The 15,670-nt window shown below is 38.5% G+C and overlaps 1 protein-coding gene and 1 pseudogene across 2 annotated transcripts in view; one reads left to right on the top strand and one right to left on the bottom strand.

Moving 5' to 3' along the window:
- Positions 1-15,670, bottom strand: part of FAM169B (family with sequence similarity 169, member B) — a 44,576-nt gene that overhangs the window by 20,442 nt on the left and 8,464 nt on the right. The window lies entirely within an intron of this gene.
- LOC105523066 lies at positions 12,456-13,005 on the top strand (annotated as a pseudogene). The gene has a single exon (XR_001003531.1). The product of XR_001003531.1 is annotated as a mitochondrial import receptor subunit TOM20 homolog pseudogene (transcript).

Genomic DNA, 15,670 nt, shown 5'->3' with positions numbered 1-15,670 from the left:
ATATAGAATTGCAAAATGGATAAGAATTCATCAGCCAACTACCTGCTGTCTTCAAGAGACTTAATTAATACATAAGGACTCACACAAACTAAAGATAAAGGGGTGGAAACAGATATTACAGGCAAAAACGAGCAAGAGTATTCTTATATCAGACAAAACAAACTAAAGCAGCAGCAGTTAAAAAAGGCAAAGAGAGGCATTATAATAATGATAATTTTATTTCCAACAGGAAAATATCACAATCCTAAACATATATGCACCTAACACTAGAGCTCCCAAATTTGTAAAACAATTACTACTAAACCTAAGAAATGAGATAGACAGCAACACAATAATAGTGAGGGACTTCAATACTCCACTGACAGCACTAGAGAGGCCATCAAAACAGAAAGTCAAAAAAGAAACAATGGATTTAAACTATACCCTGAAACAAATGGACTTAACAGATATATACAGAACAGTCCATCCAACAACCACAGAATATACATTCTATTCAACAGTGCATGGAACTTTCTCCAAGATAGACCATATGATAGACCATAAAATGAGCTTCAATAAATTAAGAAAACTAAAATGATATCAAGCACCCTCTTAGACCACAGTAGAATAAAACTGGAAATCAATTCCAAAAGGAACCTCCAAAACTATGCATATATATGGAAATTAAATAACCTTCTCCTGAATGATCACTGGGTCAAAAATGAAATCAAAGGAAATTTAAAAATTCTTCAAACTGAACAGCAATAGTGACACAGCCTATCAAAACTTCCAGGACACAGCAAAGGTAGTGCTAAGAGGAAAGTTCATAGCCCTAAACACCTACATCAAAAAGTCTGAAAGAGCATAAACAGACAGTCTAAGGTCACACCACCTCAAGGAGCTAGAGAAATAAGAACAAACCAAACCCAAACCTAGCAGAAAAAAGGAAATAACCAAGATCAGAGCAGAACCAAATGAAATGGAAACAAACAAACAAAAAATACAAAAGATAAATGAAACAAAAAGCTGGTTATTTGAAAAGATAAATAAAATTGATACACCATTGGCAAGATTAACCCAGAAAAGAAGAGAGAAAATCCAAATAAGCTCAATAAGAAATGAAATGGGAGATACTACAACTGACACTACAGAAATACAAAAGATCATTCAAAGCTACTATGAACACCTTTACATGCATAAACTAGAAAACCTAGAAGAGATGGATAAATTCCTGGAGAGATACAACCCTCCTAGCTTAAATCAGGAAGAATGACATACCCTGAATAGACCAATAACAAACAGCATGATTGAAATGGCAATTTAAAAATGACCAACAAAAAAAGTCCAGGACCAGATGGATTTACAGCAGAATTCTACCAGACACTTACAGAAGGATTGGTACCAATCCTACTGACACTATTCCACAAGATAGAGAAAGAGGGAACACTCCCTAAATCATTCTATAAAGCCAATATCACCCTAACACCAAAACCAGGAAATGACATAGCCAAAAAAGAAAACTACAGACTGAATCCCTGATGAACATAGATGCTAAAATCCTTAACAAAATACCAGCTAACTGAATCCAACAACATATCAAAAAGATAATCCACCATGATCAAGTGGGTTTTATACCAGGGATGTAGGATGGTTTAACATACATGAGTCAATAAATGTGATACATCACATAAACAGAATTAAAAACAAAATTCACATGATCATCTCAATAGATGCAGTAAAAGCATTAGACAAAATCCAGCATCGCTTTATGATTAGAACTCTTAGCAAAATCAGTACACAAGGGACATACCCCAATATAATTAAAGCCATGTATGACAAACCCACAGCCAACATAATATTGAATGGGGAAAAGTTGAAAGCATTCCCTCTGAGAACCGGAACAAAACAAGGATGCCCACTCTCACCACTCCTCTTCAACATAGCCAAACTCTGGAAGTCCTAACCAGAGTAATCAGACAAGAGAAAGAAGTAAAGGGCATCCACATCAGTAAAGAGAAAGTCAAACTATCACAATTTGCTGATGATATACTCATTTACCTAGAAAACCCTAAAGACCCCTCTAGAAAGCTCCTAGAACTGATAGAAGAATTCAGCAAAGCTTCCAGATACAAAATTAATATACACAAATCACTAGCTCTTCTATACACCAACAGCAACCAAGCAGAGAATCAAATTAAGAACTCAACCCCTTTTATAATAGCTGCAAAAAAACCAGAAATACTTAGGAATACACCTAATCAAGAAGGTGAAAGACCTCTACGAGAAAAACTACAAGACACTGCTGAAAGAAATCATAGATGACACAAACAAATGGCAACACATCCCATGCTCATGGATGGGTAGAATCAATATTGTGAAAATGACAATACTGCCAAAAGCAATCTACAAATTCAATGCATTTCCCATCAAAATACCACCATCATTCTTTGCTGAATTAGAAAAAATTCATATGGAACCAAAAAGATCCTGCATAGCCAAAGCAAGACTAAGCAAAAAGAAGAAATACGGAGGCATCACATTACCTGATTTCAAACTATACTATGAGGCCATAGTCACCAAAACAGCATGGTACTGGTATAAAAATAGGCACAAAGACCAATGGAATAGAATAGAGAATCAAGAATAAACCCAAATACTTATAGCCAACCGATCTTCAACAAAGCAAACAAAAACATAAAGTGGAGAAAGGACACTCTTTTCAACAAATTGTACTGGGATAATTGGCTAGTCACATGTAGGAGAATGAAATTGGATCCTTATCTCTCACCTTATATAAAAATCAATTCAAGATGGATCAAGAACTTAAATCTAAGACATAAAACTATAAAAATTCTAGAAAATAACATTGGAAAAACCCCTCTAGAGATTGGCTTAGGCAAGGGTTTCATGACCAAGAACCCAAAAGCAAATGCAATACAAACAAAGATAAATTGTTGGGACTTAATTAAACTAAAGAGCTTTTGCATGGCAAAAGGAACAGTCAGCAGAGTAAACAGACAACCCACAGAGTGAGATAAAATCTTCACAATCTATACATCTGACAAAGGATTAATATCCAGAATCTACAATGAACTCAAACAAATCAACAAGAAAAAAAACAAACAATCCCATCAAAAAGTGGGCTAAGGACATGAACAGCCAATTCTCAAAAGAAGATATACAAATGGCCAACAAATATATGAAAAAAATGCTCAACATCACTAATGATCAGGGCAATGCAAATCAAAACCACAATGTAATACCACCTTACTCCTGCAAGAATGGCCATAATCAAAAAGTAGTAGATGTTGGTGTGGCTGTGGTGAACAGGGAACACTTCTACACTGCTAGTGACAATGTAAACTAGTACAACCACTATGGAAAACAGTGTGGAGATTCCTTAAAGAACTAAAAGTAAAACTACCATTTGATCCAGCAATCCCACTACTGGGTATCTACCCAGAGGAAAAGAAGTCATAAAAAAAAAAAAAAAAAAAGATACTTGCACATGCGTGTTTATAGCAGCACAATTCTCAATTACAAAATCAGGGAACCAACCCAAATGCCCATCAATCAACAAATGAATATAGAAACTGTGAGATATATATATATATATATATATATACACATACACATACATACACATGATGGACTACTACTCAGCTATTATAAAAAGAACTATTGGCATTCATAGCAACCCAGATGAGACTGGAGTCTATTCTTTTAGGTGAAGTAACTCAGGAATGGAAAACCAAACATATGTTCTCATTCATAAGTGGGAGCTAAGCTATGATGATGCAAAGGCATAAGAATGACGCAATGGAATTTGGGGACTCAGGGAGAAAGGAAGGGAAGGGGGTGAGAAATAAAAATCTACAAATAGGGTACAGTGTATACTGCCCAGGTGATGGGTTCACCAAAATCTCACAAATCACCACTAAAGAACTTACTCATGTAACCAAACACCACCTGTTCCCCAATAACTTATGGAAATTAAAAAAAAAAAGACATCACTAAGAAAATGAAAAAACAAGCCACAGACTGCAAGAAAATGTTTACACATCACATTTCTGATAAAAGACTTAGATTCAAAATACATAAAGAACTCTAAATTCAATAAGAAAACAAACAACCCTATTAAAAATGAACAGAAAATCTAAACAGACATTTCTTCAAAGAAAACACACAAATGACTACTTATCAATTAAAAAATATTTCACATCCTAAGTCCTTAGGGAAATGCAAGTTACAACCACAGTGAAATGCCACTTTTGGCCTACTAGAATGGCTATAATAAAAACACAATAACAACTGTTGACAAGGATGTGGAGAAATTGAAATCCTCGTCTACTGCTGATGGAAATGTATTATGGTACAGGCACTTTGTGAAACAGTTTGTCAGTTACTTAAGAAGTCAAACATAAGCTTATCCAATGACCCAGCAATTCTACTCCTCGGAACCTATCCAAAAGAAATGAAAATGATGCCTATGCAAAGACATGTTTGTGAACGTTTATAGCAGGGTAATTCATAATAGCCTAAAACTGGAAACAACCCATCAACTGATAGATGCATAAACAAAATGTGATATCCATACAATGGAATACCACTCAGCAATAAAAAGGAACAAAATATTAACACATGCTGCAATTTGGATTAACCTTGAGAACACACCGTGCTAAAAAAAAAGAAACCATATGCGGCCGGGCACAGTGGCTCAGGCCTGTAATCCCAGCACTTTGGGAGGCCAAGGCAGGCGGATCACGAGGTCAGGAGATTGAGACCATCCTGTCTAACATGGTGAAACCCCGTCTCTACTGAAAATACAAAAAATTAGCCAAGCATGGTGGTGGGCACCTGTAGTCCCAGCTACTCGGGAGGCTGAGGCAGGAGAATGGCATGAATCCGGGAGGCAGAGCTTGCATTGAGCCGAGATCACGCCACTGCACTCCAGCCTGGGCAACAGAGCAAGACTCCGTCTCAAAAAAAATAAAGAAAGAAAGAAACCAGATGCAAAAGACTGCATATTTTATCATTCCATTTATTGAACTGTCCTGGAAAGGCAAGTTGGTAGAGACAGAACAGATCAGTGATTGCTTGGAGCTGGTATGGAAACAGACTGACAGCAAACAGACAGTATTTTTGGAGGGGTGATGGAAATGTCCTAAAACTGGATTTTGATGATGGTTACACAACTCTCTAAATGTGCCAAAAATCACTGACTTATACACTTATAATTGGCAAATGTTATGGAATGCAAAAATTATTCAACAAATTGAATTATTCAATTAATAATCATTCAAAATTATTCAAGAATATTCAATAAAATTGATTTCTTAAAAATACGATGGATTAATTTTTTTTAAAAATAGATTGTAACATATCAACTTAAAAAAGGGAAAAGAGTAACTTTACAGTGGAGAAATCTAGCAGACACTCTCTTAACTGTGATCAGGGTTATCACTAGTAGTAACATTCATATCATGCACCCCACCTCTCTGATATGATGTGAGGAAAAAGTTACTTCCCTTTTCCCCCAAATTCAAAGCCCCACAGTCTAATAATGAGTAAACATCAGGCAAGTATATATTAACGGACATTCTATAGATCACCTGACCAGTACTTCTCAAAAGTGTCCAGATGGTGAAAAACAAGGAAAAACCAAGGAAAGGTCTCAGATTGGAAGAGTAGACTAAAGAGACTTGAGGACTAAATGTAACATGGTATGCTGGATCAGGAAGAGGGATTGTTATGGTCTGAATGTGTCCCCCAAAATTTATATATTGAAACTTCATCACCAAAGTGATAGTATTAAGAGATAGGGCCTTTAGAGGGTGATTAGGCCCTGAAGGCTCCAGCCTCATGGATGAGATTGGCACCCTTATGAAACTGCTGGAGGGAGTGAGTGAAAAGGGGCCATTTTCTCCCCTTTCCATCCTTTCACCATGTGAGGACACAGCATTCATCCCCTCAGGAAGATACATTAACAAGACTCCATTTGGAGGCAAATGGCGGGACTCATCTGGGTCCTCACTATACATTGAACCTGCTAGTATCTTGATCTTAGACTTCTCAGCCTCTAGAACTGTGAGAAATAAATTTTTATTGCTCATAATTACCCAATCTGTGGTATTTTGTTATAGCACCACAAACAGACTAAAGTGGGGATTAATATCTAGAAAATATAAAGAACAATTCAGCCTCAACAACATAAAAACAATCTGCAAGTCCATAGCTTACATCATATTCAACAGTGAAAAGCTGCAAGATATTCCTCTAAGATCAATAACAAGGATATTCACACTTGCCACTTCTATTCAACATAGTACTAGAAGTACTAGCCACAGCAATGAGGCAAGAGAAAGAAATAAAAGCCATCCAAACTGGAAAGGAAGAAGTTAAATTGTCTCTGTTTGCAGCAGATGACATAACCTTTACTTTGTCTTTCTTTCTTTCTTTTTCTTTCTTTTTTCTGTTCTTTCTTTTCCTTCCTTCCTCTTTCTCTTTCTTTTTTATTTTCTTTTCCTTCCTTCCTTTCTTTCTTCCTTCCTTCCTTCCTTCCTTCCTTCCTTTCTTCTTTTCCTTTCTTTCTCTTTTATTTTTGAGACAGGGTCTCACTCTGTCAACCAGGCTGGAGTGCACTGGCATGATCATAACTCACTGCAGCCTAAACCTCCCAGGCTCAAGCAATCCTCCTGCCTCAGCCTCCCAAGGAGCTGGGACAACAGGCACATCACCACACCTGGCTAGTTACCTTTTGATTTTTTTTTTGTAGAGACAGGGTCTCCCTATGTTACCCAGGTTGGTCTCAAACTCCTAGGCTCAAGTGAGCCTCTGGCCTTGGCCTCCCAAAGTGCTGAGATTTCAGGGATGAGTCACTGTGCCCAGCTGACACAATCTTATATATAAAAAAAATCCTAAAGACTATGTTAAAAAAAACTATTAGAACTAATAAACAAATTCAATAAATTTGCAGGATACAAAATCAACACACAAAAATCAGTAGTGTTTCTACACACTAACAATGAACTATCCAAAAGAGAAATTAAGGAAACAATCCCATTTACAATAGCTACAAAAAAGAAATAACGAAATACCTTAGGAATACATTTAACCAAAGAGATAAAATTCTATACAATGAAAACTCTAACACTGATGAAAGAAATTAAAGAAGACACAAATAAATGAAAATTATCCCATGTTCATGGACTGGAAAAATTAATACTGTTGAAATGTCCCTGCTACCCAAAGCTATCTGTAGATTCAACACATTCTCTATCAAAATTCCAATGACATTTTTCACAGATATAGAAAAAAAATCCTAAAATTTGTATAGAACCACGAAAGACCCAAATACCCAAAGTGATCTTAATTAGAAAAATAAAGCCACAGGCATCACATTCTGTGATTTTAAAACATATACAAAACTATAGTAATCAAAATAGCATAGAACCGACATAAAAACAGACTGATATAGCAATGGAACAGAATAATGAGCCCAGAAATGAACCCACATATGTACAATCAGTTGATTTTTGACAAAAGACACCAAGAACACACATTGGAAAAAGGACAGTCATTTCACTAAACGGTGTTGGGAAAACAGGATATCCACATGCAAAAGAATGAAATTAGGCTCTTATCTCACCTTATACACAAAAACCAACTCAAACTGCATTAAAGATTTAAATGTAAGGCTGAAACCTGTAAAACTACTATAATGTCATGGAAAGCTCCATGACATTGGTCTGGACAATGGTTTTTTTGAATATGATCCTGAAGCATAGGCAACAAAAGCAAAAATACCCAAAGGGGACTACATCAAATTAAAAAGCTTCTGCATAACAAAAGAAACAATCAACAGAATGAAAAGGCAACCTACAGAATGGGAGAATATTTGAAAAGCATACATCAGATGAAGGGTCAATATCTAAAACATATAAGGAACACATACAACCTAATAGCAACAAAACAAATAACCCATTTTAAAAATGGGTGCATGATCTCATTTACATGTAGAATCTAAAAAAGTCCAATTCATAGAAGCAGAGAGTAGGATGGTGGTTACCAAGGGCTAGAGGTGGGGAGAAACTGGGAAGATGTTGGTCAAAGGATACAAAATTTCACATAGACAGGAGAATAACTTAAGAAATCTACTGTACAACATGGTGACTACAGTTAATAACAACATATAGTATACTTGAAAATTGTTATGAGAGTAGATTTTAAGTGTTCTCACTACAAATTACTGATAAATGTGTGAGGTAATATGTATATTAATTAGTTTGATTTAGCCATTCCACAATCTAGACATATTTCAAAACATTCTGTTGTACACCAAAATATATATACATATATATCTGTCAATTTAAAAAACTTTAAATATGAATAATGTTATGTAACCATCATCACCATCCATGTCCAGAACTCTTTCCATATTATAAATGGAAACTCTGTACCCATTAAACAATAACTCCCTGTTTCCCTCTCCCTCTAGTTCTTGAAATCACCATTTTGCTTTGTATGAATTTGAGATAAATTCACAATTTGAATATGAGTATTTTTTAAATTAATATTTTTTAATTGCCAGAAAATATTGTATATATCTTTGGTGTACAACATGATGTCTTGAAATATGTATAGATTATGGCCAAGCGTGGTGGTTCACTCCTGTAATCCCAGCACTTTGGGAGGCCAAAGCGGGTGGATCACAAGGTCAGGAGATCGAGACCAACTTGGCTAACACAGTGAAACCCCATCTCTACTAAAAATACAAAAAACTAGCTGGGCGTGGTGGTGGGCGCCTGTAGTCCCAGCTACTCAGGAGGCTGAGGCAGGAGAATGGCATGAACCCGGGAGGCGGAGCTTGCAGTGAACCAAGATCGCGCCACTGCACTCCAGCCTGGGTGAAACAGTGAGACTCTGTCGTAAAAAAGAAATATGTATAGATTACGTAATTTAAAATTTTTTTTAATTACGTACACACAACCAATACAAAAAATAGACAAAGGATTTGAATAAATACTTCTCCAAAGAAGATATACAAATGGCCAATAAGCATGTAAAAACATGCTCAGTAATCTTTAGGGAAATGCAAATCAAAACTACGAGATACCACTTCATATCCATTAGGATGGTTACCACAAAAAAATAAGTGTTAGGAAAAATGGGGAGAAATTACAACCCTTGTGCACTGTTGGTAAAAATGTAAGGTGGTACAGCCACCATGGGAAACAGTGCGGCAGTTCCTCAAAAAATGAAACCTAGAATTGCCACATGATCCAGCAATTCCGGTTTTGAGTATATGCCTAAAACAGACTCTCAAAGAGATATTTGTATATCCATGTTTACAGCAACATTATTCACAACAGCTACAACATGGATGCAATCCAAGTGTCCACTAACAAATGAATCAATAAGCAATATGTGGCATATACATACAGTGGAATATTATTCAGTTTTAAAAAGGAAGGACATTCTGATACATGCTATAACACAGGTGAAACTGGAGGACATTATGCTAAGTGAAATAAGCCAGTCACAGACGGAAAAACACTGAGTGATTCCACTTATATGAGGCACCTAACATCGTCAGATTCAAACAAAGTAAAATGGTAGTTTCAAGAACTGGAGAGAGAGTGAAATGGCGAGTTATTGTTTAATGGGTACAGTTTCCATTTTATAATATGGAAAGAGTTCTGGAGATGGATAGTGGTGATGGTTATACAACATCATCAATATATTTAATACCATTGAACCATACACTTAAAAATAAGTAAGATGCATTTTATTTTATGTGTATTTTACTACAATAAAAAAATTGGAAACAAAAAGGAAAGAAACTATCAACAAATTATAGAATTAATAGGAGATTTTAGCAAGGCTGACAAACCCAAAATCAATACTTAAAAATCTATATATTGGCCGAGGCAGGCAGATTGCTTGAGCTCAGGATTTCGAGACCAGCCTGGGCAACATGGTGAAACCCTGTCTCTACTAAAATACAAAAAATTAGCCAGGCATGGTGGCGTGTGCCTGTAGTCCCAGCTACTCAGGAGGCCGAGGCAGGAGAATCACTTGAACCCAGGAGGCGGAGGTTGCAGTGAGCCAAGATCACGCCACTGCACACCTGGGCAACAGATCAAAACTCCATCTTAAAAAAAAAAAAACAAAAACTATATATTAGAAACAATTGGAAAAAGGCTTTAAAATAAGATATCATTTCATAGCCTCAGATCAGCAACCACTAAAACGCTGGACAATACCAAGTGTTGGCAAAGATAAGGAGCAACAAAGCCTCCAACCTTCTGCTGGTGAGAATATAAATGGCTACAGTCATTTAGCAAAACAGTTGAGCTTCATCATTACCTAGGAATGCTGAACTCATGCCTACTCCACAGGTGGAAAGCCCAGTTCGAGTTATATACCCTAGATCAGTGTTTCTTAAACATTTTTCATTATGGCCAATTCAAGTAGCCTTTTAAGACATTTTTAATTAAATACTGATAAAAAATAAGACTTTGTTAAATAATGTTGATCTTTGAAAAGCCACAAACCACTGTAAATATCTAGGATTTTTTTTGCTCCCCAAAATCAAATCACTGTCTCCTTGGGGGCAATACCTCCTTGCTGAGAATGTGTGCCTAGGTCAGTGGTTCACACACTTTAGAGTACATTAGAATCACCTGCAGGACTTGTTAACACAGACTGCTGGGCCCCACTGCAGAGTTTCTGATTCAGTAGGTCTGGGGAAGAGCCCGGAATTCCTGTATCCTACACTTCATGAGCAGCACAAAGCTGTGTCCTCTGGAGGCGGGGCTCTAAAAATTAGAGTTGTCAACAAAGGGCTGCCTGGTGGTCTTGACTAAGAGTATTCCAGCCCAGGTTGACACCAGAATACTTTTAGGCAAGACCACCAGGATTCCTCCATGGATTATTATGGGATATCTGCCAAACCCGTAGCTCTTCTTTAAAATTGCCCCACCATAGCCTCAGTTAAAGAGACAGGGCTAGACAGCTGTCTCTGATCCACAGCACCCAGCCCACTTGACCACAGTTGAGCAAAAGGTGGACCCATGATCCATCCATAAGAAACCAATCCACCAGCCTGCTGGACTAGCACTATCATAGGTCCCGGTCCTTGAAAGCAGTACAGTTAGAAGCCAGGCTGGCATCACAGCAAACTAAAGTCAACATTCTAAGCGAGCAAGAAACTTCAGTAAGTAAAGGAAGCTGGTCTGCAAAGAGACTAGCAGAGTAGCACCCCACTAGCAGCTGTGGGGTCACCATCCTGGCCTGAGAAGCCAGGCAGCACCCCACAAACTTCCCCTGCCCTCTTCCAGTGCCCTCCCTTCTTGTAATTCCAGGAGTAGACTTCTGTTCTTTGCAGTGGTAAGTCCCTTCTCTTTGGGTGGCAGACTTGGTACCTGAAACAACACTGCACTCTTGCCCCTCCATTTTTTTGCTATGCTTCTACTAAAGTCCAGAAGACGGCAAGGCGGTCCCTGCTTGATGGGACAACAGTACAGGAGGTCCCTGTGGGCCTGGTGTCTGGGGAAGACAGAGAACAGAAGGCCCTGGTGACAGGCAGGGCTGAGGCCAACTCCACAGTGTCACTGTCATCTCACAGGTCCCATGCTTGCCTGGGCTCCAAATCACCTAGTTTAATATTTTTAAGTGTTGCCCTTGCATTTGTTCAAGGACTTTCAGGAATCATTTGTGTTGGGCTTTCAGGAATCTGAAATGCAAAGATGTCCTTTTTAGATTTTTGTACAAAACCAAAATACTTACTAGCTCTGCCTTAAATTGACTGACTCTCCACTCCCTAGTCCAGCATTTTCTTCCCTTGAATGCTAACAGTTTTGTGGAATGGTGGTGTTAAAGCAAAAGTTAAAGTAAAACCTCACAATTTTGATTACCTAGGGAAAATTTCAACATGAAATAGTGAAATGGCTGAAGTGTCAATATTTCGTCAGAAAGACAATTACAGAACCATCAAACAAAGGGAGAAACTCAAACCACCCTATTAGCAAAATGTGTCCAAAGAGGGGTCTACCTGAAAATATCTTATTTATTCTATATAAAAGCACTCACTTGTTTGAAAACTGACTGGGCTCTTCAGCTGTAATGGGCCACAAACTACTGATACACACATTATTGTGGATGAATCTCAAAGGCACAATGCTGAGTGAAAGAAGTCAGTCTCCAATGGCTAAACACTGCCTGATTTCACATATAGGATATTCTAAAGGAGACAAAACTGTAGTGATGTAGGAGTTGCTGGGGTTATGGGGAGGGGGGATGAAGTGTATGGGGGAGGTAATGAAACTATTGTTTATTTTCATTGTGGTTGTGGTTATTCAAACCTATACATGGGTTAAAATTCACAGAGTTGTAAAGCCCCCCAAAAGTGAATTTTACTCTACAACTTTTAAAAATAAGATTTAGTTCCTGGCCCGCGGCCGTCGGGTGTGAGCTGCGCCCACCGCTCTGAGGGTTCGTGGCCCACCGCTCCTTTGCCGTCCCTGCCGCCACCGTCCACGCTCAGCATCGTAGAGAAGATGGTGGGTCGGAACAGCACCATCGCCGCCAGTGTATGCGGAGCCCTTTTTATTGGGTACTGCATCTACTTAGACCGCAAAAGACGAAGTGAAGAACAGGCTTCCAGAATGAAGAAAGAAACAGAAGCTTGCCAAGGAGAGAGCTGGGCTTTCCAAGTTACCTGACCTTAAAGATGCTGAAGCTGTTCAGAAGTTCTTCCTTGAAGAAATACAGCTTGGTGAAGAGTTACTAGCTCAAGGTGAATATGAGAAGGGCGTAGACCATCTCACAAATGCAATTGCTGTGTGTGGACAGCCACAGCAGTTACTGCAGGTCTTACAGCAAACTCTTCCACCACCAGTGTTCCAGATGCTTCTGACTAAGCTCCCAACAATTAGTCAGAGAATTGTAAGTGCTCAGAGCTCGGCTGAAGATGATGTGGAATGAGAAACAAATGTCAACATAATAAAATCTCAGTTAAAAATATTTTTTAAATTTTTGGTAGTTGAGCAGCTCTGGGGGAATAAGGGCAAATATGCTTGTTATGAACTACACTGAAATCTACCAAAGTTAATGTTTACTTTGTGTAGATCCATTTGTCTATTTTATTTATTTTTCCCAGTGAAAAGTGTATTTTGGTAGATACACTTTTTATTCATTTTATACACTTTTTATTCATTTTATAAATACACTATGAGTTACTAAAAAAATAAAAAATAAGATTTAAAGTTACAAGCAGACAGAAAAGGCATAGCTAAAATGCTTAGAAACAATGTATACTCTGACTGGCGTGGTGGCTCATGCCTGTAATCCCAGTACTTTGGGAGGCTGAGGAGGGCGGATCACAAGGTCAGGAGTTCAAGACCAACCTGCCAACATGGTGAAACCCCGTCTCTACTAAAAATACAAAAATTAGCTTGGCGTGGTGGCACGTGTCTGTAATCCCAGCTACTCAGGAGACTGAGGCAGGAGAATCTCTTGAACCTGGGAGGCAGAGGTTGCAGTGAGCAGAGATTGTGCCAATGCACTCCATCCTGGGTGACAAAGCAAGACTCCATCTCAAAAACAAAAGAAAGAAAGAAAGAAAAGAAACAACATATACCCTTCAGTAGGCGTATTAGTCTGTTCCCACATTGCTATAAAGAAATACCTGAAACTGGGTAATTTATAAGAAAAAAGGCTTAAGTAGCTCAGGGTTCTACAGGCTGTACAGGAAGCATGGCTGGGGAGACCTCAAGAAACTTTCAATCATGGCAGAAGGCAAAGAGGAAGCAGGCACATCTTACATGGCCAGAGCAGGAGGAAGAGAGACTGAAGGGGGAGGTACTACACACTTTTAAACAGCTAGAACTTTTGAGAATTCATTCACATCATGAGAACAGCAAGGGGGAAGTCCACCCCATGACCCAATTACTTCTCACTGGGCCCCCACTCCACCACTGGGGGTTACAATTGGACATGAAATTTGGGCGGGGCCACAAATCCAAACCATATCAGTAGGTAAAACCTGGCCCCTGTGATCCTATTTATGCAATGAATTTGTACATTTTGTTTTCCTCACAGAATGAAATTATAAACTTCAGCCAAGCCCAGGCTACATTAACAGACATTCTGAATCATATGGATCTAAGCTTATGAAGAGAAACTGTTGTACTGAAAAGTGAGGAAGCATGCCATTTGCTGTGCCTATCTCTCAAACACCAATACAGCACCACCACATAACACTGTGGCAGGCACCAAGACAGAGCCAAGGCTGAAGAAACATCAGTAACTGTTCTGAACTTTTGAACTACAAACCCTTCCTATAGTCAATTAAACCACATGTACTCACTGGCAAATTTTCTTAACTTACATACGTAAAATAACAAAATATCATAAAATACACCTAATCACCATCAAAAGTACTTTTTGTTTAATTTACCTGCATGCATAGCAACCGTTTTTTAATTCATCTAAATAGATCCCTCTCTCAACTTACAGGAAGAGATGGGAAGGCAAGGAACAAAATTCTATGATCTATGCATGAACAGAATATTAGATAAGGCTGGTGAGATGAAGTGGTCATGCAAATCCCTATATATAATAACTATTTAAAAATAAATTTAATAAAATATTTAAAGAAACTGCAAGGCATCCAAAAGCAGAGAGAAGCCAGAGGAAAATTGGCTGGGCGCAGTGGCTCATGCCTGTAATCCCAGCACTTTGGGAGACCGAGGCGGGTGGATCACAAGGTCAGGAGATCGAGACCATCCTGGTTAACACAGTGAAACCCTGTCTCTACTAAAAAAAGTACAAAAAATTAGCCAGACATGGTGGTGGTCGCCTGTAGTCCCAGCTACTCAGGAGGCTGAGGCAGGAGAATGGCGTGAGCCCGGGAGGCAGAGCTTGCAGTGAGCCAGGATTGTGCCACTGCACTCCAGCCTGTGCAACAGAGTGAGATTCCATCTCAGAAAGAAACAAAAAAGAAGCCAGAGGAAAATTTACTTTCAGAAAACTGCAACTGAAATTGGTAGAACCTGTGAGTTTACAGCTTACCAGCCACAGGATTAATTCCACCTGCAAGGCTACAAAAAAAAAAAAAACATTGGTGGGAAAAACTGCAGCCTTACCAGCTAAATGTGTCAAATATCAGAATTCAGGATGGGAAAAGAAGCAGAAATTTAATGAGGAATCCCTAGCAGCATGAGGACCACAGAATTAGTGAGATCCAAATTCAGAGCATAAACTTCCCAAATCTGGCTTATAGCTAGTCTACATATGAGTGCAGCAGACCCCAAGGGATCCGGCACAAAAGAAGCCAGAGCTCAGAGAGATACCCACTCTTGAAAGATGGAACTACACAGGATTAGACCTCTGTGTCCTCACCCAAATCTCATCTCGAATTGTGGTCCCCACATGTTAAGGGAGAGACCTGTAATACCCACATGTCAAAGGAGGGAGGTGATTGCAGTTTAAATCCAGGCAAGTTCAATGCCTGCTAAAACAAAAATCTCAAAATCCTCAGGAAAAAAAAATTAGTTGCTGCAATGACTAGTTATCAACCAAAAATTACTAAATATGCAAAGAAACAGGAAAGTGTGACCCTTACTCAGGAAAAAAAATAAATTGCCGAGTAACTAACAGTCCATTGCCACTTCAAAAACCAGTTCAT

The sequence above is a fragment of the Colobus angolensis genome, unplaced genomic scaffold (assembly GCF_000951035.1).
Source record: "Colobus angolensis palliatus isolate OR3802 unplaced genomic scaffold, Cang.pa_1.0 Scaffold112, whole genome shotgun sequence".
In the NCBI taxonomy this organism is placed as follows: Eukaryota; Metazoa; Chordata; class Mammalia; order Primates; family Cercopithecidae; genus Colobus; species Colobus angolensis.
Note: the sequence above shows the minus strand (reverse complement) of the source record. Positions and strands in the feature narration are given on the sequence as shown.